Below are 25,155 nucleotides of genomic sequence, written 5' to 3' on the forward strand. Positions count from 1 at the left end.
TGCTTCAATATATAAAGATTTTACTGTGTATTGACCTGTTTGTGAAGCTAAATCTTTAACTTAAGTTGATTGATTTGCACTGATATTATGTTTTAAATTGCCGTCTTAAACATTTGCTGCATCAGCAGTGTTTATTTCTGGATTGTAAATGTATTCAGATTCATTATATTTTATATTATGATATATCTATAATCTACAACAAAGAACTGAATTGCACTGACTCTGGAAAAATGAGTCAAACTGACTCTCTCATGTGTCTTATGATTGGCTGTTTACTGCACTTGTGTGCTTGTGAGATTGGCTGTTTGCTGCACGTCACACTTTCAGCTGCGTATGCTCCAGAGTTCATCACAAACTAAAATCAAGTCAACAGGAAAGGTTTATATCAAGCATTGTCAAATCAGTTAACATCATCGAGACCAGGTTGGGTTTATTTGATTTTGTCAACTTCCAGAGCTTCCTCACTTAACCAAGAGGAGGGAAGATGCACTCAATCTGCATAGTGACATTCTGAAATCCAATTGAAACTAGCCTAATAGACAAAAGTAATCAATGCAACCGAACCAATGCACAAAAAAATCACAACACATTAAAATGTTACCAAGACAGACACACACAAGAGGATTTTTTTTTGCTATGGGCACAAATTAAGCAAAATGTAACAAACTAATCAAGAAAGCAACTTCTAGTCAGAAACTTCCACAGCACAGCAGCTTCTAAAGGCAACCACTATGTCTCTGGCAGGCTCATATCTAGTAGCAGCTGGGCATAGTTAATCTGAAAGCAAGTTAGGCTGTGGTCATACAGAGTATTTTGCTTGCAAAATTATGTTGTACAGCACTGCAAAAAGGGGCGGGATAAAACAATATGATTAGACGTTAATAAAAGCGAGCGGTTACTCCATATTTAAATTTCATGTCCATGTTTTATCTTCTATTGGTCTCATGCACTCACATGATGCGATTTCAAGCTTTGGCGTGTTATCCACTATTAAATCTGTCATGCATCTATATATTTATAACTAGGAAATAATTACATCACAAGTAAAATTACTGTATAGGCAGTTTATACAGGGTAATTCAATGACAAGAGTTCACTTTCATGTCTACACAATGCAGAACTTTTCATTTAATTAACCTGCTCCACCTACACCAACTACAGCATTTCTCAGACTTCTTTTCACTATGCTGTAATTACATTGGTGGACATCTCATAAAACAACAACTGCACTTACTCCTGTAACTTGTTTGCATTAATGAAATTTAAATATCTGTGTCACATAATCATTTAAATAAATGGATCATCATCATGTGCAGTTATCTTTATTAATAGCTGCCTAATAGGCCAGACCATTAACTGAATAGGGCCGTTTTACATATAAGAAACCTGTGAACGGGTATAGCTGTTCATGCCTTACATCTCTTAAGACAAATAAGCGTAAGTGTCTATAACAATACATGTTTGATTGCCCAAATCATTACAATCTGAAAAATACCTCAAATAATTACACACACACACACACACACACACACACACACACACACACAGACATATATATATATATATATATATATATATATATATATATATATATATATATATATATATATATATATATATATATAATTTTTTGTGTGTATGTGTGTGGCATTATAGTGTACAATTTGGCATCAGCATCTTTGCTTAAGAAATAAAATATCAGTCCTTAAGAACAGGATGAGAAGTTTAGAGTTTAGAAACATAAGTTTAGAAATATGAAACACCTGCAGATGGTGTACTGGTGTTCACTAAGAGGGCAAACTGTGACTCCTCCAGTTAAAAACTCGGGCGAGTGACTATACTGCACAAATAATAGTAGTTTGGAATGGATTGCCTTTGTAAATGCCAAGAAAATGAGACAAACTACATTAAAATAAGTCCTACAGTGATTCCTATACTATACTTCATATGCTGTTTCAAATGTCATTAGCTGATCTGCAGGTGCTCTAAGTGGTTAATGATGTCTAAAGTTAATAAATGTGTCTAAACATGTCAAAGTGGCACAATACAGCATATGAGAGACAAATATTTGATAATTCTTCAGTCAATACATACTGGTTAAAAACTCTGGCAGGAGCAGGATGTATATGAAGTTATTTGCAAAAACATAACAAAATTTTTTAGAGATGTTTGTAGTATTTTCAAAATACAAAGTTTTATTTTGCTACATTGTGTGGCTGCTGTATTTTGTAGTTTATTTTGACACATGTAAAATTAGTATTGCACATTATAAGTTAATTAACATGAAGTTATGATGTGGTTGTTTCTCACTGTTGATTGTAATGCATTAGCCAACGTTTAATGAATCTTTGTGACTTTAACGTGTTACCTTTTCTTTTAGTCCCATCTAAGTGCACGTGTGGCGTGTGTGTGTTGTTGCACTAGATTATTAGCTCCCTTTTTATTATCGGAAGGGTATTTTATTTTGAAGGGCAATTTAAAGGAAATGGACAAGACGAACAAATAATTACTTTCCTTTTCCTTCAATATTTTTCGTTATTCATGTTTCATTGTTCAAAGATTTGATAGTGTTTTCTTTACATCCATATGAAAAATAATATGGGTATTTATAAGTGAGTATGATCGCGTAGGCGCGAGATGACAACTGACGTAGTTACCGGTGCGCGCTCACTTTGTGAGATGGCGTCCGACAGACAGGTGCGTTTTTCAGCTCCTCTCATAAATACCGATATTATTACATTAATATGGATGTTTAGATTTTTCAGCGTTTTCAATAAGGTTAATTAATGTATCATTATTGTGAGGGAAACATAATTTGATGATAATTGAGTGTGGAACGCGTCATATAAGTCAAGTTTAATGAGCATAATGGCTAATTCAAATTAAAGTCTTTATTTGTCTAGTTTATTATTTTGTTTATTTTTTTCATTACATATAAATTGTATGTTATATGTAAAATGTGATTTAGAGATTCGATTAAATGGGGTTAACTTTTATAGTTATTTTTGAGAGTTTATGTAGCATTTCTGCATTTTCCTATGATAACGAGAGCAAATGAGTTTAAAAATTGTGTACTGATCAACAGACATTGCTGTGCTGTGAAGGTTTATTGGACTGATGTCTGTTGCATATACTTTTTGATGCAGGTATGTTACAAATGACAATTTAATGTACTTTATGTATTATTTTTATTTTTATTTTTTTTACATGGTTATTGTGCCCATAATGGCTCACTTTGTGAGATGGCGTCCGACAGACAGACATTGCTGTGCTGTGAAGGTTTATTGGACTGATGTCTGTTGCATATACTTTTTGATGCAGGAATGATGCAATAATAAATTCCAGTTGGAGTACATTGCTGTATGGATCCTTTAATAAACACAAACAAACACAACGCAGAAGGACATCCATTACAGATTGGTGCCGTGACTCGTCGTTTGGTTTGCTGATTGCTGACCACCGGAGATGCTGCAAGGGTGAGGACTGTCGCAGGAGCTGGGTGATGCTGCCTTCATTGATCTGCATGACCGGAGCGATTCTTCAGTGACTGGTTTGAACACTAAAGAAAAAAAATAATAAGCGGGACATTTTTTTTCTGCACTTTGCTTTGCTAAAGTTACATGGACATTTGATTCAAAGGACATTTTAAATTTTAATCCGTTTATATTGCGAAGTGTAACCGTATATAGAAGGGGTTTCATTATGTTAGATGATCAGGAGGATAAGTTAACATCTGAAATCAGCAAAATTGTTGCTGGTAGAGGGAGGGGTGCTCTACTTACCACACCTGACAGAGGTTTTCAGTTTATGGGACCAGAATATACAAGCACTGGGAGGGGTAGAGTGCTAAGACCGTCATTTGATGCCAGACCTGATGTGAGTTGTAGTCCAATAATTCGATCAGAGAATCAAGAGTGTATCAAAAATGAATCAAAAATTTCCAGTGACATGAGTGACCTGATAAGACAAATTGGCTCTGAAATTGGCGAGGCCATCAGGGACAGTCTGTTACAGACTAGAGATTCAGGTTTGTCACCTAGCAATAGTTCTGGAGAAATGCCTGATTCTTCCACTTACATGTCGAACGCTACGATTATCGATGCCACCAAACTAAATTTGGTACTGAAGTCTGAAATATCTGCCCCACCCTATTATCGTGGTGATGGTACAGATAAGTGCTCTATAATAGAGTGGGAAGAACTGATGAGGGTTTACATTAACAAAAGAGAAGTAGTGGACACTGAAAAGGTAGAAGAAGTGACGAACAGACTAATGGGGAGGGCTAGGGACATCATAAAGGTCTGGCTGAGTAACAAAACGGTTACTCCAACTGTAGATTCAGTTTTCACAATATTAAGACACCATTTCAGTGATTGCAGTAGCTCAGGGATGCCTTTAGCCGATTTTTACTCTGTGAAACCTTACTCCAATGAAAGCCCATTGGATTATTGGATAAGGTTAAACAAAGCGGCTGAGGTGGCTGAACATTGCCTTAGAGAGGAGGGCAGAACTTTAGGTAATCGTAGTAGAGAATTGGCTGTGATGTTTATTCGACACTGCCCAGACAAAGAGCTGTCCCTAGTGTTCAAAAGCAAATCTGCACAGTCATGGACTGCTTCTGAGATTCAAGAGAGACTAGACGAGATGCTGAGGGAACAGAAGGTAACAGGGCGAGTTACATTTCAACATACCGCCAAAATTCTTGAACCTGCTGATAATTTGACACCGCTGTCTTTCCATGGAGCAGAATCGGCTACACCGCCAACAGATAATGGTGCTCTTGACAAAGTGTTGTCCATGTTGGAAAAGGCTCTTGTTTGCAATGCACAGTCAGTACGTGGTGGTTGGTCTAAAAATTCTAATAGACAAAGCCGTGTATGCAGAGTTTGTGCCAGTAAAGACCACAGTACTACTGCCCATTGCAAAATGTACAATCTTTGCTTCAAGTGTTTTTCTTCTGGACACATGAGCTTCAATTGTGAGAAAACTGTGCCCAGGGAAGGCGCTGGTGGGCGAGTGGATGACGAACTTCAGGGAAACTAGAGAGCCTCCGTTGTGGGGAGGGCGATGTGAGGCTGAATGAAAATTCCTCCGTGAACTCTGATATTGAATCAGTATATTCGTTTTGTTGTGAGAATGTAGGCAGAGATAAAACTGTGATTTTTCAAAATACCGTTCAATTGCTGCAGAATGACAGTCTGTTTTACACAAGTGTTTTAGTACAGGACAAAGTTCATCTGAGGGGAATGCTGGATAGTGGTTCCATGGCAACGACCTTGAGTGCCGATGTGGTACCTCAGCTAGTAGAAGCCGGGATATTGAACCAGGAGTTGTTCCCCACGTCAGACATTGTTCTGGTAGGATGTGGAGGAAAACAGACTAGTCCTGAAGGTATGTGTGATCTGAAACTTGAGGTGTATGGAATTAGTTTTAGTGTCCCTGTTCTTGTTGTAAGAGGACAGGCAGACCAATTGATCATTGGTACTAACGTACTGAAACCATTGATCAGAGAAATGAAATCAAATGAGGGATTCTGGAGAGTTTTGGATAAACCAGATCAGTTAAGTCAGAATGAAAACCGGCAATTTTTACAGATGCTGTCAAGTGTTGAGCGATGGAGAGGGAGCTCAATCCCTGACAGGGTGGGCACTCTGAAGACCAAGTCTACGATAGTTTTACAACCCATGAGTGAACACCTTGTCTGGAGTCGGTTACCTCCGAATCTGAAGTTGTCTGTGGGCAGTACAGTAGTAATCGAACCGAGTATGTCTCGTTGTGTCCACAGGAACATTCTCATCGGTAGAGTAATCTCACCTTTATGGGGCGACGGTTGGCTACCGGTGAAAATGATAAATCTGACAAATTCTGAAATTGTATTGCGCAAAAATGCCAAAGTGGCTGATGTTTACCCATGCATTGCTATGGAAGATTTCGACCAGGGGCAAACAGTTTTCCAGAATGTGGCCACATGCAGTGACCGTTCATGTGGTAGCCTGTCTGCGAAAAGCACAATACCTGAAACTAAGGTAGTCAGTGACTCAGGCTTGAATGCTCTGAGTCCCAATGAATTAAGTGTTGCTGATTGTGAGGTGTCCTCATTCTGGAAAAACAAACTCATTGAGTTAATCAAGAAATATGATGATGTTTTCTCTAGACATTCGTTGGATTGCGGCGAGGCGAGGGGGTTCTGCCATCGAATTCGGCTGGTCGATGACAGACCCTTTCGCTTACCTTATCGTAGACTCTCACCAGCGCATTATCACAAACTGAGGGAGACACTAGATGAGATGGAACAGAAAGAGATAATCAGGAAGTCATCAAGTGAGTTTGCGTCACCAGTAGTATTAGTCTGGAAGAAAAATGGAGACTTGCGGCTGTGCACTGACTTTCGGTGGTTGAATGCTCGCACGGTGAAGGATGCCCATCCTCTTCCTCACCAAGCGGATGTTCTTGCAGCACTGGGGGGGAATGCACTGTTTAGTACCATGGATTTAACATCCGGGTACTCTAACATTCCTTTACATGAGGATGATAAAAAGTTTACAGCTTTTTGCTCTCCCCTTGGGCTGCATGAATATAATCGATTACCGCAAGGCCTTTGCAACACCCCGGCAACCTTCATGAGAATGATGCTAACTATTTTCGGTGACCAAAATTTCATGAGTCTACTATGCTATCTAGATGACCTGTTGGTTTTCGGTAAGACCGAGGAAGAAAGTTTGCAGAGACTGGAAATGGTGTTTCAGCGTCTCAGGGACCATAACCTAAAGCTTTCACCGTCCAAGTGTAGTTTCCTGCGTAGGTCAGTTAAATTTTTAGGCCACATTGTTTCACAGGCTGGAGTAGCAAGTGATCCAATGAAGGTAGAGGCTATTGTGAATGTGGCAGAGAAGGACTTAATGGAGGTTGATGGTATTACTCCTTCTGTGAGTAAAATTAGGTCATTCTTGGGAATGGTTATCTACTATCAACACTTCATTGAGAACTGCTCTGTGATCGCAAAGCCTCTTTTCCAGTTGTTGACGGGTCAGAAGAAACCTAGGAGGGGTAAAGGAACAGGTAGAAAGTTAGTAACAGTTCGAAAACTCACCCCTGATGACTGGACAGATGAATGTAGAGAAGCGGTTGAAGAGCTAAAGGATTCCTTGGTTAAACAGGTTTTGCTGGCTCATCCTGACTTCTCAAGACCGTTTATACTTTCTGTTCATGCATCGACGAGGGGACTTGGAGCAGTACTCTCCCAGGTTGAGGAGGGGCATACTGTTGCAAGGCCAATCGTTTTTGCTTCGAAGGCACTCAATCATGCACAATCCAAGTACCCTGCTCATAGGTTAGAGTTTTTGGCAATGAAATGGGCCATTTGCGATAAATTCAGTCATTGGCTCCGTGGACACAAATTTACAGTATGGACGGACAATAATCCGCTTAAGTATATTTTGACCAAACCAAAGCTTGATGCCTGTGAGCAGAGATGGATTGCGAAGTTGGCTCCTTTCGAATTTGACATACAATACATACCTGGACCGAAAAATGTGGTGGCTGATGCCTTGAGTCGAGAACCTTTTGCTGTACCTAGGATTCTGCACAGACTTACCAGAACACCGTATGATGTTTTGAAGCATGAAGCAGAGACACTTGAAGTGGGGCAAGTGCAGGATACGTTTCATTTGTCCTGTGAGATAACAAAAGGAAAAATTTGTGAGCAATTGTCTGAGTCACAGCAACATCATGAAGTGGCTAACCTGGTTCAAAAGGTTGTAGGAGGGAAAATGTCCTGTGGGGAGGTGTCAGCTGTTTTGGGTTTGCATCGTCACTGGAAGGCAGGTGCAGCTGTTAGGGCTGTCACTTATGTACAGCAGTTAAGGTGCTTAGAAAATGCTACACAGAGCCCTCTGACTAAACTTACTCACGCTGATCTGCTTGATAAACAATGTCAAGATCCAGTGATAAGTAGAGTAAGGTTTTTCGTTGAACGTGGCAAGCAGCCTTCTAGGAAAGAACGGGGTAGTGAGTCAAGGGAAACTTTGCAAACACTCAGACAGTGGACCAAATTTACGACTAAGCTAGGCATACTGTATCGTGTGTGTAAGAATCCAACAACCAGAACAAGGACATACCAATATGTTGTACCAGCAGTCTTAAGAGGACTGGTGTTGAATGGGATCCACGATGACGCCGGGCACCAGGGTCAACACCGTACTCTTTGGCTAGCGAGGCAGCGATTTTACTGGAACTCGATGGAGAAAGATGTGAAGATGTATGTTGCACAATGTAAAAGATGCGTACTGAGTAAAACACCTGAGCCGGAGGCCAGAGCGCCGCTTGTTTCGATAACAACGACAGCACCACTTGAACTGGTTTGTATTGATTTCTGGTCAGCCGAGGATGTCAATAACAAATCAGTCAATGTGTTGGTAGTGACTGACCACTTTACGAAGCTTTCTTGTGCGTACGTCTGTCCAAATCAGACTGCCAAAACAGTTGCTCGTGTACTGTGGAATAATTTTTTTTGTGTATATGGTTTCCCAGAGAGGATCCACTCTGATAGGGGTGCAAATTTTGAGAGTTCCTTGATTTCAGAAATGCTGAAACTATCAGGCGTAGAGAAATCTCATACGACACCATATCATCCCATGGGTAACGGTCAGGCTGAAAGGTTTAACCGTACTCTTGGGATGATGATAAGATCTCTACCTCCTAGGTCGAAAGCAAAATGGCCGCAATTGCTGAACTCCCTGACCTTCTCATACAATTGCACTAGGCATGAGACAACTGGCTACCCGCCTTTCTTTTTGATGTTTGGGCGCACGCCAAGGTTGCCAGTGGACGTTTTGTTTGAGAGTGTACTTTTGGATGGGGGTGCTGTTGATGTGAGTAAATATGTCCAGTCTCTAGGACGAGATCTGAGGGAAGCAATGTCACTTGCACAGCAAAATGCGCGTCAACAGCAAGGCAAACAGGCTGAGCATTATAATCTGAAATGCAAGGGTCATTCTTTACAGCCTGGCGATAGGGTTCTTCTGGCAAACAAGGGAGAGAGAGGAAAACGGAAATTAGCGGACCACTGGGAAAGTACAGTGTACATTGTAGCAAGCAAAAACTGTTCTTTGAACACTTATGGGATCCGTCATCCAGATACTGGCCGTGTCAAAATTGTACATAGGAACCTATTGATGCCTGTAAATTTTTTGCCTTTGCCTGCTTGGGATGATTCGGCATCTCCAGAAGGTAATTTGAGTTCACATTCTGTTTCATCACATTCTGATGGTCAAGAATGTGAAATTGCGGACAGAACGTCTCAATGGATTGCTAACCTGGATGAGGTTGTAATGTCGAGTGATGATGAGTTGACAAATTAGGTGATTGACAATCGAGACTTTGGCATCAGTGATCATGAAACGGGGACACAAGCTGAACAAGTTGAGGGGTTGGAATGTCTGAGCTTTTCTGAAGTAGTGTCTGACTGTTCTATCAGACCTCCGCACAATATAAGTGAACACTCCTGTGTAGCTGAGCCTCAAAATGTTGTTCCGATTTCTCTTAGTGCCATGCCTGCTGCTAATGATAATTGTGAAGCTGCAACAGTAGGGGTAGAGGTTCAAGTGGGCTCATCTCACCATTCTGCAGATTTGTGTTCTTTAGCAGGACAGTCCAGTGTGCAACAAGGTACACGCACCAGGTTTGGTAGGCTTATTAAACCTGTGAGCAGACTTTTACATACAATGTCCACTCAAAGAGTTTGTCCTGTTATTGATGTGTGAATTTCTATTTCAATTTTCAGTTTTCTTTGTTGATTTTTTTTATATATGATAGATTGTATACCCGTCAATTTGTAGAAATGGACATGTTTCGAGTGGTCTAAGACAAAGTTGGTTATTCAAAGTTATTTAAAGTGACCATTTATTAGTGTGTCATGATTAAAATCGTGTATATGGCATGATTTTTCGGACGATAGACTGAGGATTAGCTACCCTTGGGTTATCTGAATCTCTAACGAGATAGCTTTATAGCTGAATTACCTTTATTTGGTTGTGTGACATGTTAACACTATTCTTGAACAATAAGTGTCTATATACTGTGCAATAATCTAGTGCAGAACAGTGGGGGTGGATGTGGCGTGTGTGTGTTGTTGCACTAGATTATTAGCTCCCTTTTTATCATCGGAAGGGTATTTTATTTTGAAGGGCAATTTAAAGGAAATGGACAAGACGAACAAATAATTACTTTCCTTTTCCTTCAATATTTTTCGTTATTCATGTTTCATTGTTCAAAGATTTGATAGTGTTTTCTTTACATCCATATGAAAAATAATATGGGTATTTATAAGTGAGTATGATCGCGTAGGCGCGAGATGACAACTGACGTAGTTACCGGTGCGCGCTCACTTTGTGAGATGGCGTCCGACAGACAGGTGCGTTTTTCAGCTCCTCTCATAAATACCGATATTATTACATTAATATGGATGTTTAGATTTTTCAGCGTTTTCAATAAGGTTAATTAATGTATCATTATTGTGAGGGAAACATAATTTGATGATAATTGAGTGTGGAACGCGTCATATAAGTCAAGTTTAATGAGCATAATGGCTAATTCAAATTAAAGTCTTTATTTGTCTAGTTTATTATTTTGTTTATTTTTTTCATTACATATAAATTGTATGTTATATGTAAAATGTGATTTAGAGATTCGATTAAATGGGGTTAACTTTTATAGTTATTTTTGAGAGTTTATGTAGCATTTCTGCATTTTCCTATGATAACGAGAGCAAATGAGTTTAAAAATTGTGTACTGATCAACAGACATTGCTGTGCTGTGAAGGTTTATTGGACTGATGTCTGTTGCATATACTTTTTGATGCAGGTATGTTACAAATGACAATTTAATGTACTTTATGTATTATTTTTATTTTTATTTTTTTTACATGGTTATTGTGCCCATAATGGCTCACTTTGTGAGATGGCGTCCGACAGACAGACATTGCTGTGCTGTGAAGGTTTATTGGACTGATGTCTGTTGCATATACTTTTTGATGCAGGAATGATGCAATAATAAATTCCAGTTGGAGTACATTGCTGTATGGATCCTTTAATAAACACAAACAAACACAACGCAGAAGGACATCCATTACAGACGCACGCAGACACACACACACACACACACACAGTGAACACACACCCAGAGCAGTGGGCAGCTATCGCTTCCAGCACCTGGTGAACTATTTGCATGATTTGATGCCTATATATATATATTTATAATTTTTTTCTATTTCTCATTTAAAGGAGTGTTACACAACACAGTTATAGACTTATCTAAAAATTAACTGAAATTAATAAAAGTTATACTTTACCACAATAGTTTTGTTGTTCCACATTTTCACTTTGTCCTCCTTCTGTTGCCTGTTTCACTCGATCTTGAATACCTTCTCGATTTCGAGACCAGGTAACATAAAGTGTCTTTATGAAATATTTCTATGGCTAACTGAGACCAGACATGTGAGGAATAGTCTGTGTTTCTATTTAAAATATCAGCTTTGACAAATGTAGGTACTAACAAATCCAAACCACCAACAGATTCCCATTAAATACTTCTCATGAAAGTCAAGCCCTTTTTAAAATGACCCATTGTTCATGTTGTCGGAGGAAACACTTGCATACATCTGTGCATTTGTCTGAAAAGCATGATGTGAAAACTTTTACCATTTCTACATTATCATTTGTTGTGTCTGTCTGGTGTTGGCCTTGGCAAAAAGTACCTTCAGCTGCAGGAGTTGAACGCAAATGTATCCAAAAAACTGAGTGAAAGGCGTCACAACGGAATAAACCGCCAATTTATCCAGCATATATATATTCTCAGTCTGCTGGTTTTTGTCCGGGGGAGCCTGAAGCGCCTGCCGGAAGGCAGAAGAGAAAACAGTCTGTGAGCAGGGTGAGAGGTGTCCTTAAGAATACTGCGTGCTCGGCGCAGACAGTGTTTCTTCTGGATGTCCTCAATGGCTGGCAGTGTAGTCCCTGTGATGCGTTGGGCAGTTTTCACCACCCGCTGCAATGCCTTACGCTCCGCAACAGAGCAGCTTCCATACCAGACTGTGACGCAGTTGGATGCTTTCTATTGTGCAGCGGTAGAAGTTCACCAAGACAGCTGATGAAAGCTGGTTCTTCTTAAGTTGGCTCAAGAAGAATAGGCGCTGGTGAGCCTTCTTGACCAGGCTGGAGGTGTTGGTGGTCCAGGAAAGGTCCTTTGAGATGTGGGTCCCCAGGAACTTGAAGGATGAGACCGGCTCAACAGGCATCCCATTAATGTGGATGGGATCATGTGAGCCTGTTCGTCCCTTCCTGAAGTCCACAATGAGCTCCTTGGTCTTGTTGGTGTTAAAGAGCAGATTATTGTCAGTGCACCAAGTGGCCAGATGCTGTATCGCCTCCCTGTAGGCAGTCTCATCATTATTGCTGATTAGACCAATCACTGTGGTGTCATCTGCAAATTTGATGATGGTGTTGGATCTGTTCACAGGCCTACAGTCGATGGTAAAAAGGGAGTAGAGGAAGGGGCTCAGCACGCAGACCTGTGGTACACCAGTGTTAAGTGTGACGGTGGTGGAGCAGATGTGGCCTGATCTAACATTCTGAGGTCTGTTAGTCAGAAAGTCCATAACCCAGTTGCAGAGAGACGCGTCGATATCCAGGTCTCTGAGTTTGATCATTAGCTTAGAGGGTATGACAGTGTTGAATGCTGACCTGAAGTCAACAAACAGCATTCGTGCATAAGTGTTTTTATTGTCCAGGTGAGTGAGTACAGAGTGCAGTGCTATGGAGACGGCATCTTCTGTGCTCCTGTTGCCACGGTAGGCAAACTGATGTGGGTCCAGTGTGGATGGCAGAGAGTCTTTCAGATGTGCCAGGACCAGCCGCTCGAAGCACTTCATGATGATGGGTGTGAGTGCTACAGGGCGGTAGTCATTCAGGCATGTTGGGCTGGAGTGTTTGGGCACTGGCACAATAGAGGTGGTTTTAAAGCATGCTGGCACAGTTGCTAGATTAAGCGACAGGTTGGAAATCTCTGTGAATACCCCAGCGAGCTGTTCTGCACATGCTTTGAGAACGCGCCCAGGGATACCGTCTGGTCCAGCAGCCTTACGCACATTGATCCGACTCAGTGCGGTGTAGACTTCTGAGGAGGTGAGTGTGATAGGTGAGTGATCGGTTGAGGAAGTGTTCCTGGTGTAGGGTTCTGTATTGTCTCTTTCAAAGCAGGCATAAAAGTCATTTAGCTTGTTCAGGAAGGTGACATTTGTGGCTGTGGGGGTGGACTGGCTGGGTTTGTAGTTGCTGATGGCCTGGATGCCCTGCCACATGCGCCGAGGATCAGAGTTGGAAAAGTGCTCCTCTAGCTTTAGCTTGTAACAGTGCTTGGCCTTTTTGATGCCCCTCTTCAGATTAGCCCTGGAAGTGCTGTAGGCCTTTGCATCCCCTGATCTGAAGGCAGTGTTGCATGCCTTCAGCAGGAGGCGCACCTCCTTGTTCATCCATGGCTTTTGATTTGGGTATGATCACACTGTCTATGATGGTGTTGATATATTCCAGAACAGAGGAAGTGTAACTATCAATGTCTGTGTGAGAGCCACATGTGGCCTGGGAAGCAAACATACTCCAGTCTGTGTGTTCAAACCTGTCCTGGAGTGTGGAGTCCACCTCCGCTGGCCACACTTTGATGGTCCTCACTGATGGCTTCACACGGTTGACGATGGGTGAGTACTTGGGGGTCAGGAACAAAGAAAGGTGATCTGATTGACGCAAGTGGGGGAGGGGGGTCACAGCATATGCTTCAGCCATGTTTGTGTAAACTTGGTCTAAAGTTTTGTTTCTCCTTGTGTGGCAGAAAATGTTTTGATAGAATTTGGGGAGCACTGTCTTTAAGTTTGAGTGATTAAAATCCCCCGCAACAATAAAAGCAGCCTCCGGGTGAGCAGTCTGTTGTTTGCTGATGGCTGCATGAAGGTCATTCATAGCAAGCTTGGCATCAGCATCGGGAGGAATATAAGCAGCAGTTATTATGGTGGAGGTGAACTCCCCTGGCAGATAAAATGGTCTACATTTAACCATTAGAAATTCCAGGTTAACAGAGCAATGTCTCCCAACGATGACAGAGTTTGTGCACCAAGCTTTGTTAATATAAATGCATAATCCTCCGCCTCTGGTCTTACCGGAGTCATCCGCCGTTCTGTCTGCTCGGAATGTTTGATGCTCAGTTAGCGATACAGCGTTGTCTGGTATCCCGCTGTTTAGCCATGTTTCTGTGAAAATCATGACATTACAGTTCCATAATCTTTTACTGTGGTTGATGCGCAGTCGAAACTCATCCATTTTGTTCACCAGTGACCGTACATTGGCGAGAAAGATGCTGGGTAAAGAGAGCCAGTGTGGTGTTAGCTTTAGCTTAGCTCTTAGCCTGCCGCGCTTCCCCCGTCTTTGTTTACGTTCTCTGCACCGCCTTCGAGCACTTCCGCCTGGCCGGGTAGGGCTCTCAGGCACGGGTGTTCTGGCGATCTCAGGGATGAGTCGAAGATTGCTAATAAAACTGTCCGGAATGAACAAACCAATATCCAAGATGTACTGTTGGGTGTACGATGTATAGGCACTTCTGTTCTGCACGCACGAACTGACGCGAAATGAGCAGGAATAATATTGCAAAATTGCAGACATGCAATCTTGTCTCAAAAAAAAAAAAAAAAAAAAAAAGATGTTCTCGAAACGTCACGCCGCATGCCCTCCAGAGGAGCTGTAGCCTTTTTTGCACCCGGGAAGCATAAACAGCATGGAAGGTAATAAAGTATGCCGCCCAGTCACCTAAGTGCTCCCGTGTGCCAAAATGTATGACCTTGCCCCGTCTGAGGCTCGAACTCACGACCTTCAGATTACGAGATTGACGCGATGCCTACTGCGCCATTGAGGCAGACAGCACCAGCGAAGTGTGCATGTCAGGATGGCCGAGCGGTCTAAGGCTAATCTTTGGCTGTGCGTTCAGGCTCAAGTATTTAACTCTCTGGCACTATGTCCGAGTGATACAGTAACACTGACAAAGCGACGCATCAATCTCTTTGTGTCACAGTTTACGAAGCGTAGCAGTGGCCCTGGCAACCTTAATGGGCACTGTAGACTGCAAGTTTTGAGGCATTTGCGCAACATCAAGGCATTGTCTACAGCAACTCGGAAAAGCATGTGAACGAAACAATGGACGTGGGCTTTAATGCAAGTGCATCGAAAGGGGATCAAAAGGAATGCCATGTAGTGGAATGTCCTGAGATGCCGTTTATTTTTAAGGCAATGGGATTCGCAGGGCTTTTCGGCTAATTCTCTTACAACGTCAAGTCATGACATTTGACTCTTTGTGGGAAAGAGAAGAAAAGAAGCTGTGTCAGTCAATCAACGCGTCTTTTTCAAGACGCTGTTCTGAATGTGCATTTCTGGATGCTGTGGTTCCTATCTCCGGATGATGGGCACGAGTATCGCATCACAGGTCTGGGGGTCCAGCATGTCGATGCAGTGCCCGCGAACAGCTCATGCTCTCATTGTGAGGACGTGGCTGTTGCACAGCTGAGATCTCAGGCTCAAGTATTTAACCCTCTGGTGCCATGTCCGAGTGATACAGTAACACTGACAAAGTGCCGCATCAATCTCTTTGCGCCACAATTTATGCAGCGTAGCAGTGGCCCTGGCAACGTTAATGGGCACTGTAGACTGCAAGGTTTGAAGCATTTGCGCAACATCAAGGCATTGTCCACAGCAACTCAGAAAAGCATGTGTTCAAAACAATGTTCGTGGGCTTTAAAGCAAGTGCACCGAAACGGGATCAAAAGAATTGTCTTGGAATGCCATGTAGTGAAATGTCCTGAGATGCCGTTCATTTTTAATTCAATGGTACTCGCAGGGCTTTTCGGCTAATCCTCTTACAACGTCAAGTCATGACATTTGACGGATCCACGTCAAACGTCAAGCGATAACGTGACAGGAATGGGAGCATCTTGCCATCATGGCTTCAGACTCAGGAGATGTTCTTGGAATGTCACGCCACATGCCCTCCAGAGGAGCTGTAGCCTTTTTTGCCCCCCGGGAAGCATAAACGGCACGGAAGGTAATAAAGTACGCCGCCCGGTCACCTAAGTGCTCCCGTGTGCCAAAAGGTACCACCTTGCCCTGTGTGAGTCTCGAACTCACAACCTTCAGATTATGAGACTGACGCGCTGCCTACTGCGCCAACGAGGCCGACTGCTGTAGCTGGGCAAGCTGTGAAACACTAGCTTCCATGTCATGGTGCTGCAATGAGGCTCCTAGGAGACAGCTCCGGCTAAGTGTCCAAATCAGGATGGCCGAGCAGTCTAAGGCGCTGTGTTCAGGTCGTAGTCTCTCCTGGAGGCGTGGGTTTGAATCCCACTTCTGACAAACCTAATCTTTGGCTGTGCGTTCAGGCTCAAGTATTTAACTCTCTGGCGCCATGTCCGAGAGATACAGTAACACTGACAAAGCACTGCATCAGTCTCTTTGCGTCACAGTTTACGAAGCGTAGCAGTGCCCTGGGCAACGTTAATGGGCACTGTAGACTGCAAGTTTAAAGGCATTTGCACAACATCAAGGCATTGTCTACAGCAACTCGGAAAAGTGCTGCGTGCTGCGATGTGGCTCCTAGGAAGGAAGACATGGAAGATTGGCTTGAGTTTAAGTTTTTTAATTATCTTGTTTATGAAGACTGCGGAGTGATGCGTGAAAAAAATGACTTCGAAAATTTTTTAAAGTATTTTGTGATATATATGTTAAAATGTGCTCCCAAAAGTATGTGGCCCCTGCCCGCCCTCCCACAGGTTAGTAGTAAGCTAATGTAATTTCATAATGCAAATCGTTGGTTACGTATGTAACCGTGGTTCTATGAATTCCAGAGGACCGCCAGAGACGGTGTTTACACAGTGGATAATCGCAGCATCAGTTGGATAGGCCAAGGAACAATATACCAACAAAGTCACATGGTGACGCGAGCTGAGCTGAGGTATATAATCCACTACAGCTCTGCGCCCTGCCTCGAAACGTCTTGCACTTCCGAGTGAGAGGGAACTCTTTTTCTTCCTCGTAACCTTTCTGGTATGGGTTATCCACTGTGTAAACACCGTCTCTGGCGGTCATCCGGAATTTACAGAACCACGGTTACATACGCAACCAACGTTCTGTTTCATTCCTCCTGACTGCCAGAGACGGTGTTTACACAGTGGATAACCCATACCAGAAAGTTTACGAGAAAGAAAAAAAAAAACTCACCAGAACACGGAGTCACTTGCGGAGAACAGCTGAGCCCACATCCGTAGAGTCAGCAACATTGACATTGTAGATGCCTTGCAAATGTACATGGAGAAGACCATGTCGCTGCTGCACAGATCTCTGCAAGAGAAACACCCTTAAAAGCAGCCCAAGAGGAGGAAATAGCTCTGGTAGAATGGCAAGTGATGGCACCAGGTATAGGTTGCTGAGCCCTCTTATAGGCCAAAACAATGACCTCAACAATCCATCGTGACAGTCTTTGCTTGCTTAGAGGTGCACCTCTCCTAGCTTCTCCATAACAGACAAACAGTTGTTCTGATTGTCTTAACTGTGCAGTAGCCGCCACATGAGATTTCAAGGCACGCACAGGGCATAAAAGCAGAAAACCTTTGCCAGAAGGTGATAGTTGAAAGGACTGCAATTCGATTGACTAATTAATAAATTGCTGCAACAAAATTTTAGGGAGGAAGGATGGATTAGGCCACAGGGTAACACCAGAGTCATCTGGTTTCCATCTCCAACAGGACTGACTCACTGACAATGCGTGCAGCTCACACAATCCCTTTGTTGATCAACCGCCAAGAGGAAAGCAGTCTTTAAGGTTTTCCACTTTAGATCTACTTCTTTCAAGGGTTCAAATTGAGACTGGCAGAGAGATTCCAGCACCAGAGGCAAGTTCCACACTGGAGAACGAGGGGAACGAGCTGGATTGAGACATTTTGCACCCTTCTAAAAACTGCAAACTAGGCTAGCAGACCCCAAAGAGGAACCATTCACAGATGCATGATGGGCCAAGATGGCTGCTACGTAGACCTTTAGTGTGGATGCAGCTTTGCCACTCTTCAACAGCCCTTGTAAAAAGGTTAAAACCACAGAAACTTTGCATTGCACAGGATTAATATTCCAAGTCGCACACCATGAACAGAATGACTTCCATCGGTAAGCACAAAGCTTCCTTGTAGAAGCTGCCCTTGCATTAAGAACTGTGTGGATGACTGAAGACTCACATTCTGCTAATAAATGGTTGGTCTCAGCGGCCACACCCATAACTGTAGACGTGCTGGATCTGGATGCCAAATATGACCATCTAGTTGAGACAACAGGTCCCTCCTGCCTGGAAGTTGTCTCGGTTGGTTCAATTCAATTCAATTCACCTTTATTTGTATAGCGCTTATACAATGTAGATTGTGTCAAAGCAGCTTCACATAAAAGGTCACAGTAAATAGGAACAGTGTAATTCAGTTTGTAGTGTTTAAGTTCAGTTCAGTTGAGCTCAGTTCAGTGTGGTTTAATAATCACTACTGCGAGTCCAAACACTGAAGAGCAAATCCAACGATGCGCAGCTCTACAGATTCCGAACCATGCAAGCCAGTGGCGACAGCGGAGAGGGAAAAAAAAAACTTCACTAAAGGCGGAAGTGAAGAAAAAAAACCTTGAGAGAAACCAGGCTCAGTTGGGCACGACCATTTTAATTTCTCCGCTGGCCAAACGTCTTGTGCAGAGCTGCGGTCTCAGTGGCGGAGGCTGGAAGCTGGCCTCAGCGAAGACTCGTCTCTCTCTGGAGCGTCACAGGAATCAGTCTGGTTCACCAACAACATTAGGAGCAAGGGAAACCATGGTTTGGACAGCCACCGTAGTGCTATTAGAAGTACATGGTGTCTGCCCTGGGCAATCCTGTGCAGTGTCTCCCATATCAGAGGTATTGGAGGAAAAGCATAAAGAAGGCAGTTTGGCCAGTCGTGTGACAGCGCATCCTTTCCTAATGGGCTGGACCCTTCCGTCTGAGCAAGCCACAATGGGCAATGAGCTGTGTCTCTCGTTTGCAAATAGGTCTACCTCCGCCCTGTCAAACTCTGTCCAAATGTCTTGGACTACATCTGGATGAAGTCTCCACTCCCCTGGATCGATCTGATTCCTGGACAGAGCATCTGCAGTCTGATTGACTACCCCAGGCAGATAAACAGCCCTTTGTGATGCAAATCGAGGAAGAGACCATGTGAGAATCATGTGCGTGAGACGCAACAAACTCCTGGACCTTGTACCTCCTTGGTGATTCAAATTGAACACTGTTGATGTGTTGTCCGACCGGATTAGGACATGTCGACCCAGGGCCAGCCAAACTGCCCGCATCTCCAACACATTGATATGGTCCCTTGACTTGTCCCTTGACCATCTGCCACTGATACCTCTGTAGTTCCATACTGCCCCCAACCCATAAGGGACGCATCAGTTGTTATAACCTCGCGGCGGGAGGAAACAATCCCTAACGGTACTCCGGCTGTCAAAAAGGCTTGGGACTTCCATTTGCGAAGGGCATGCATGCAACCCTGAGCAACAAGAATTTGTCAAAAGCAATGATGAGATGGGTCTAACCGCAGAAGATTGTTCCATACCTGCAGGGGCCGCAGATGGAGCAATCCCAGGGGAATTACACAAGAGGTTGCCGTTAGCATCCTGATCAACCTCAGGAGCACGCCGTACTGTAGAGATACTCCCAAACGAAACTGGCTCAAGAGGTTCAGGATGTCTGTCGTCTGAAACTGAGATAGGGAGGCATGCATCGAGACTGAATCGATAGTCATCCCGATGAATGTGATTGACTGTACAGGGGACAAGCAGCTCTTTACTCTGTTCACTGAGAGACCCAGCCTGGTCACATGGTCCAGCAGCAGCTGCGTATTGTGCACCGATTGAGCCCTCGTTTGAGCACACACCAGCCAGTCGTCCAAATATGGCAAGATTCGTACCCCCTGGGCCCAAAGGGGAGATAGGACAGCTTTCATGCATCTTGTAAACACACGGGGGGCTAGGGCGAGACCAAATGGTAGAACTCTGAACTGTTAACTTCTGCTCTTGAAACTGAAACGCAGAAACTTTCTGTGATGCTTGGCAATCGGAACGTGAAAAGATGCATCCGCCAGATCTACAGTTGTGAACCAATCTCCCTCTGCAAAGGACCGAAGAATTTTGGTCACACGTAACATGCGAAAGGGAAGTCTTTTCAGAAATCTGTTCAACCTTATTAAATCCAAAATTGGATGAAAACCTCCGTCCCACTTCGGAACCAGAAAATAAGTCGAGTAAAAACCCTCTTTCTGAACCAGAGGATGAACTGCTTCTATTGCTCCCTTTTCCAACAAGGAACATATCTCTTTGGAGAGAGCTGCAGAATGTGCTGGGTTTGTCACGACTGTTGGAATTAGACCCGAAAACTTGGGGGGCCGGCAGCGAAACTGTAGGGTATAACCCTTGCACATGGTTGTCAAAATCCACGTGTCTGACACGTCACAACTGATGGCTTGTGAAACAGCGGACTGCCGGGCCAATCATCTCAGGCCTTAAAATTCCGGCCTTTAGGAGGTGGGGGGAGGGGGGGGGGGTTAGGGGCAATTTAGCACGTTTTTCCAACACCTCGATACATCTGGCCCAAAAAGATGTCCTGGGACAATAGGAAGGTCCCTCAGTGTCTTTTTACAGTCCTCTGACAATTTAGCCTGAGTGAGCCATACTTGCCTTCTAGCATTTAGTAGTGTTGCTGTAAGGGACCCCAGTTCTCGAGTCACGTGCCCCATAGCAAGCAAGGCTGTCTGTAAAAAGCGTGGAACTGAAGGGTCCACCTCAGCGCCTAGCGAATTAGAGGCAGCCAAAATTAATTGACAGACAGTATTTTCAGCCCTGGTAATGTAGGAAGCTGACTCGTAAGCCTTCTTCAGAAGGGAATCTGTACGGCCACACTGACCGCTAGGGCATCGGACATTTCCCCTCATTGCTTCATCTGGTGACACTAAAAGCGCCACAACTGTCTGTTCAACTTCAGGGACATTCCTCACACCAATAGACTTTGCCTGAGCCATAGAGGCCAGAGTGCGAGCAGTCTTGGATCATCTTTTGACCATGCCTGCCCCCTTAAGAGCATTTGAAAATTCTGCAATGATATCCTTGCATGCTGGCATAACAAATGTATCCACAGATAGAGGTCTGCGGAAAAACACATTAGATTGAACAGGATGAGCAGGGCCATCATCAAGGCCAAGACGGGCTACTGCCATCCTAAGGACTTCCAATGCATCATCATCTTTGTGTGGGGCATTGTCAGAAGAATGATGAGAGCCATTCTCGGATACAACAGTCCCAGTATGTCTTACTAGTTGGTCATCAGGCCCAGGAACGTCAGCCTGACATTGCTCCTGAAAATGAGAGTCAGAAGCACATGTCGACATAACGTCGAAGAGGGGACTGTGGCCACTTAAAGAGGCAAATGGTGGTTTCTCGCTAGAGGAATGAGAATGAGCTTTCTCAGCAAAGGGCCTAGCAGCAGAGATGTCAGATACTGGATCAGCTGGTTGAAGATTTTGTAACAGGTATCCAGCCGTGTGACTACTGTTTAGGCTAGGTTTCTTACGACGAGGAGCTCCAGAAGCCACCAAAGCGCAACGTTTTTTCCCCTCTTTCGGCAACGCTAGACCCGCTGGTAACACAACAGCATCCTGATTGTGGCTCAGCCCAGCCAAACGCATCTGTCTCTCTGACAGGGGCAGTAAACTACAATGCGGGCATGGATCAGTTAGCGTGTCTTTCAGGTGTTGAACGCCGAGACAGGATGGGAAGATATTGTGTCCGTCATCTGGGAGAAGCTCGTTAAGACAGAGATTGCAAGTCATCGGGAAAGCTGTGGAAATAGCATGACTAGCCATGAGAAGGCGTCGAACTGACCAACCAAATACCATGACTAGTACCGTTGGCTAACGTTAACGATATAACACGCGAAAAATCACCCTAACCGTCGATCGAAATTTGGATCTCTGGATGCACCGAGAGAAACAGAAAACAAGAAAAATGAACTCTAGCAAAAATATATTGATAATCGTCCACGGTTAGGACTGCTGGACAGAGCGGAGCGTATGCCCAATAACAGCCATGAAAGAGAGAAGAAAAAAAAAAACACACACACTCTGAGTATTAGTAGCGGTAGAAAAAGTAGCCTCCGGATAGCACCGTGAGGTAATTGTCACATAAACACTAAACGCAGTTTGCTGTAAAACCTCCGGATAGTACCATGAGATGATTACCTCGGACATAAAAGTGAGTGTCACTGTGTCCAATCTCCGGATAGTACCGTGAGATATATGCTTATAACTCAGATGCTTACAAAAAATACAGCGTCTCACCCCTGGATAGTACCACGAGGCAATTGACACTTATATATTACAGCCGAATGTAAGATAATGAAGAAAAACTTACCCGCAGTTCACAATATAATAGAGTGAACAATCCTAGATCAGTAATTGCACAAAGACCAACCCTAGTCCGAAGACGTTAAAAAATCGTCACAGCTCAGGAGGACGAGAAAAACTCGCTGCTCCTACCAAAGAGCTGCACTCGACGACAAAAATAGTTCAATGACCAAAATCCAAAGGCGTGAAGCAAAAAGAGGCAGGGCGCAGAGCTGTAGTGGATTATATACCTCAGCTCAATTCGCATCACCATGTGACTTTGTTGGTATATTGTTCCTTGGCCTATCCAGCTGCCGCTGCGATTATCCACTGTGTAAACAGCGTCTCTGGCGGTCAGGAGGAATGAAACAGAACTTAAATTCATGCTAACCAACAAATGATCAAAGGAAATATATTAATGTAATTCAAATATATAAAATATGAATTGATGTTTACTTTAAACTTAAATTATATTGTTCTGTTAAAATTATTTTTTTAAAGATTTTGTCAAATAGATTTTTTTAGAATCATCCACCTTAGTTTTGTGGCTAAAAAGTATAGGTTCAGGCACCGTTTTTGGCAGCGGTATCGTTTTAAAAGTATCGATTTAGCACCGGTATCGAAAAAAAAAAAAAACGATACCAACCCTAATTATTCCTAATTCTTTTAAAGTTAAAAACATCTTTCCTTATTAAAAAAGCGACACCTCTTCCAGATTTACCATCACCACTATTATATATAATAACCCCTTGCCACATCTTTTTCAAATCGTCCATTGCATGTTCTATCCAGTTTGTTTCTTGTAAAGCATCTTGCTATATTAAAGTTATTGCAAGACAGAGAGGAGGGAGGGTTTTGAGAAGAGGGAGGAGGAAATAGAGCGGGGATAGCAGAGGTAGAGGGGCGGGGTACATAGCTGGTGGACCTTGGGGTTTGTAGTTCTTTGTCGGAGGAGGTAATTATGAAGGGACAGGAAGTGGGCGTGTGCAGATTTGAATGGCAGACCACGCAGGAAAGAATACGGTATTCTTTGAAAACTCTGTTGTGAAGATCAGTATCCATGGCCCCCCAGTAGAGACACGGATTCCACTGAGTAACGCAAATAGCGCATTTTGCAGAAAATGGTACGTGGTACCTGTAACAATGTGTTCCCCTATAGGGGATGGCCTCCTATGGGGAAAGACTGAACAGATGTTTTCTGTATAACGTGCATATGCTATATGAAATTCAGCTAATGAAAGTTGAAGGGTTGGGAGCTAGCGGTTGATTTAAGTGTAACAATGAATTCGCCACAATCCACCTGTCGTTCTGCCGAGGGAGGTGCTATGGGTGAAAGGAGTGTAGAAAGGTCGATGTCAGCACCTGATAGGATGAGGTTCTTGACGCCGTTGGAGATCGGGGGTGGTTCCAGTACTGGAGCATTATGCGTGTGAGGGACCGAGTCAGCACATAGTAAGGGGCATACAAAAAGAAGATTTTCAAAATAATTATTTTTAATAAAGTCCAAAAAAAGTTTTTTACAAAAGTTCAAAAAAGAAATAAATGAAACAATTGAAAAATCAATAAACTAAACAAATAAACAAAACTGAGTTCAAACCAAACAAACCATGTCTAAACCAAAAACAGAACTCCTCGAAATGACAAGAGCCCATTTATACAAGAGGGACTAGTCCACAATAAACAAGAAGGGGGAGACAAAAACAGACAATTTACAACAAAAAACTAAGCTAAATATCTAATTACAAATATAAATAGTAAAAAAAAAATTCTAAATAAAAAGCAAAACTAAACATAAATCTGAAGAAACAAATATTGCAAATCATTAATAAACTTAAACTAAACATCAGCTCTCCCTCCAAGCCATTAAGCCAATGGTTTCGGCAGGCGGAACCAAAAGATGGGAATTGGCGGCATGACGGCCCTTTAGTATGTCAGACCACACCCGGGAACTCCATTCCTCATCGGGACTGCAGCACAGTTACTTAAACTCAAAGAAAACCAAATTAACAAAACACACAGTAGAGATAACTAATTTTGTGTACACCCAAAATAGTAATTAATGTACTGTGAACAATAAAGAAAAATTTCGAGAAACAGAAACGTGTATGTGTCTTATCTAAACCAAATATGAAAGAAACGAAATGTATAAACAATAACTCAATTTAACCAATAAACAATCTTAAATGAATGTGTATAATGCGCTCTTAATGTGTGGCCACCACACTGGCCATCACAATGCGGAATGGGACGGGGCGTGGCTGTGGTTAGGGTGAAGGTGGCAGTGCGAAAAAAATGTGAGTAGGAAGAGTAGAATGTTGGGGAGGGTTAGTAATGGAGGTGGCGTGCTTGGTGAACGGATGTAGAGGAGAAAAAGGTGGGGATACTGGAAGAGGGAAAATGAGTAAAGAGAGGAAGGACTGGGCAGAAATAAGCTGGGATGAAGAGTGAGGGAGGTAGGAAGGGAGAGAGAATTGAGGAGGGTTAAGGGTGGAAGGGATGGCTGGAAGAGTAGGGCTGGAGTTTTCACTGAAATGTGGAGCTGGAGGCCAAGTGAGAAAGTGAGGGATGATGATCTTGCGGAGGCATATGGAGAAGGTGGGTGGCGATTTGGAGTGACAGGAGATGGAGATTGCATGCGTCGT

At 43.1% G+C, this 25,155-nt stretch overlaps 1 non-coding gene across 1 annotated transcript; it reads right to left on the minus strand.

Moving 5' to 3' along the window:
* Positions 1-16,186: 16,186 nt before the first annotated feature.
* Positions 16,187-16,259, minus strand: trnam-cau (transfer RNA methionine (anticodon CAU)). Its single transcript has one exon. It is a non-coding gene; the product is annotated as a tRNA-Met (tRNA).
* Between the last annotated feature and the right edge of the window lie 8,896 nt (positions 16,260-25,155).

The sequence above is a fragment of the Danio aesculapii genome, chromosome 4, assembly GCF_903798145.1.
Source record: "Danio aesculapii chromosome 4, fDanAes4.1, whole genome shotgun sequence".
NCBI lineage: Eukaryota > Metazoa > Chordata > Actinopteri > Cypriniformes > Danionidae > Danio > Danio aesculapii.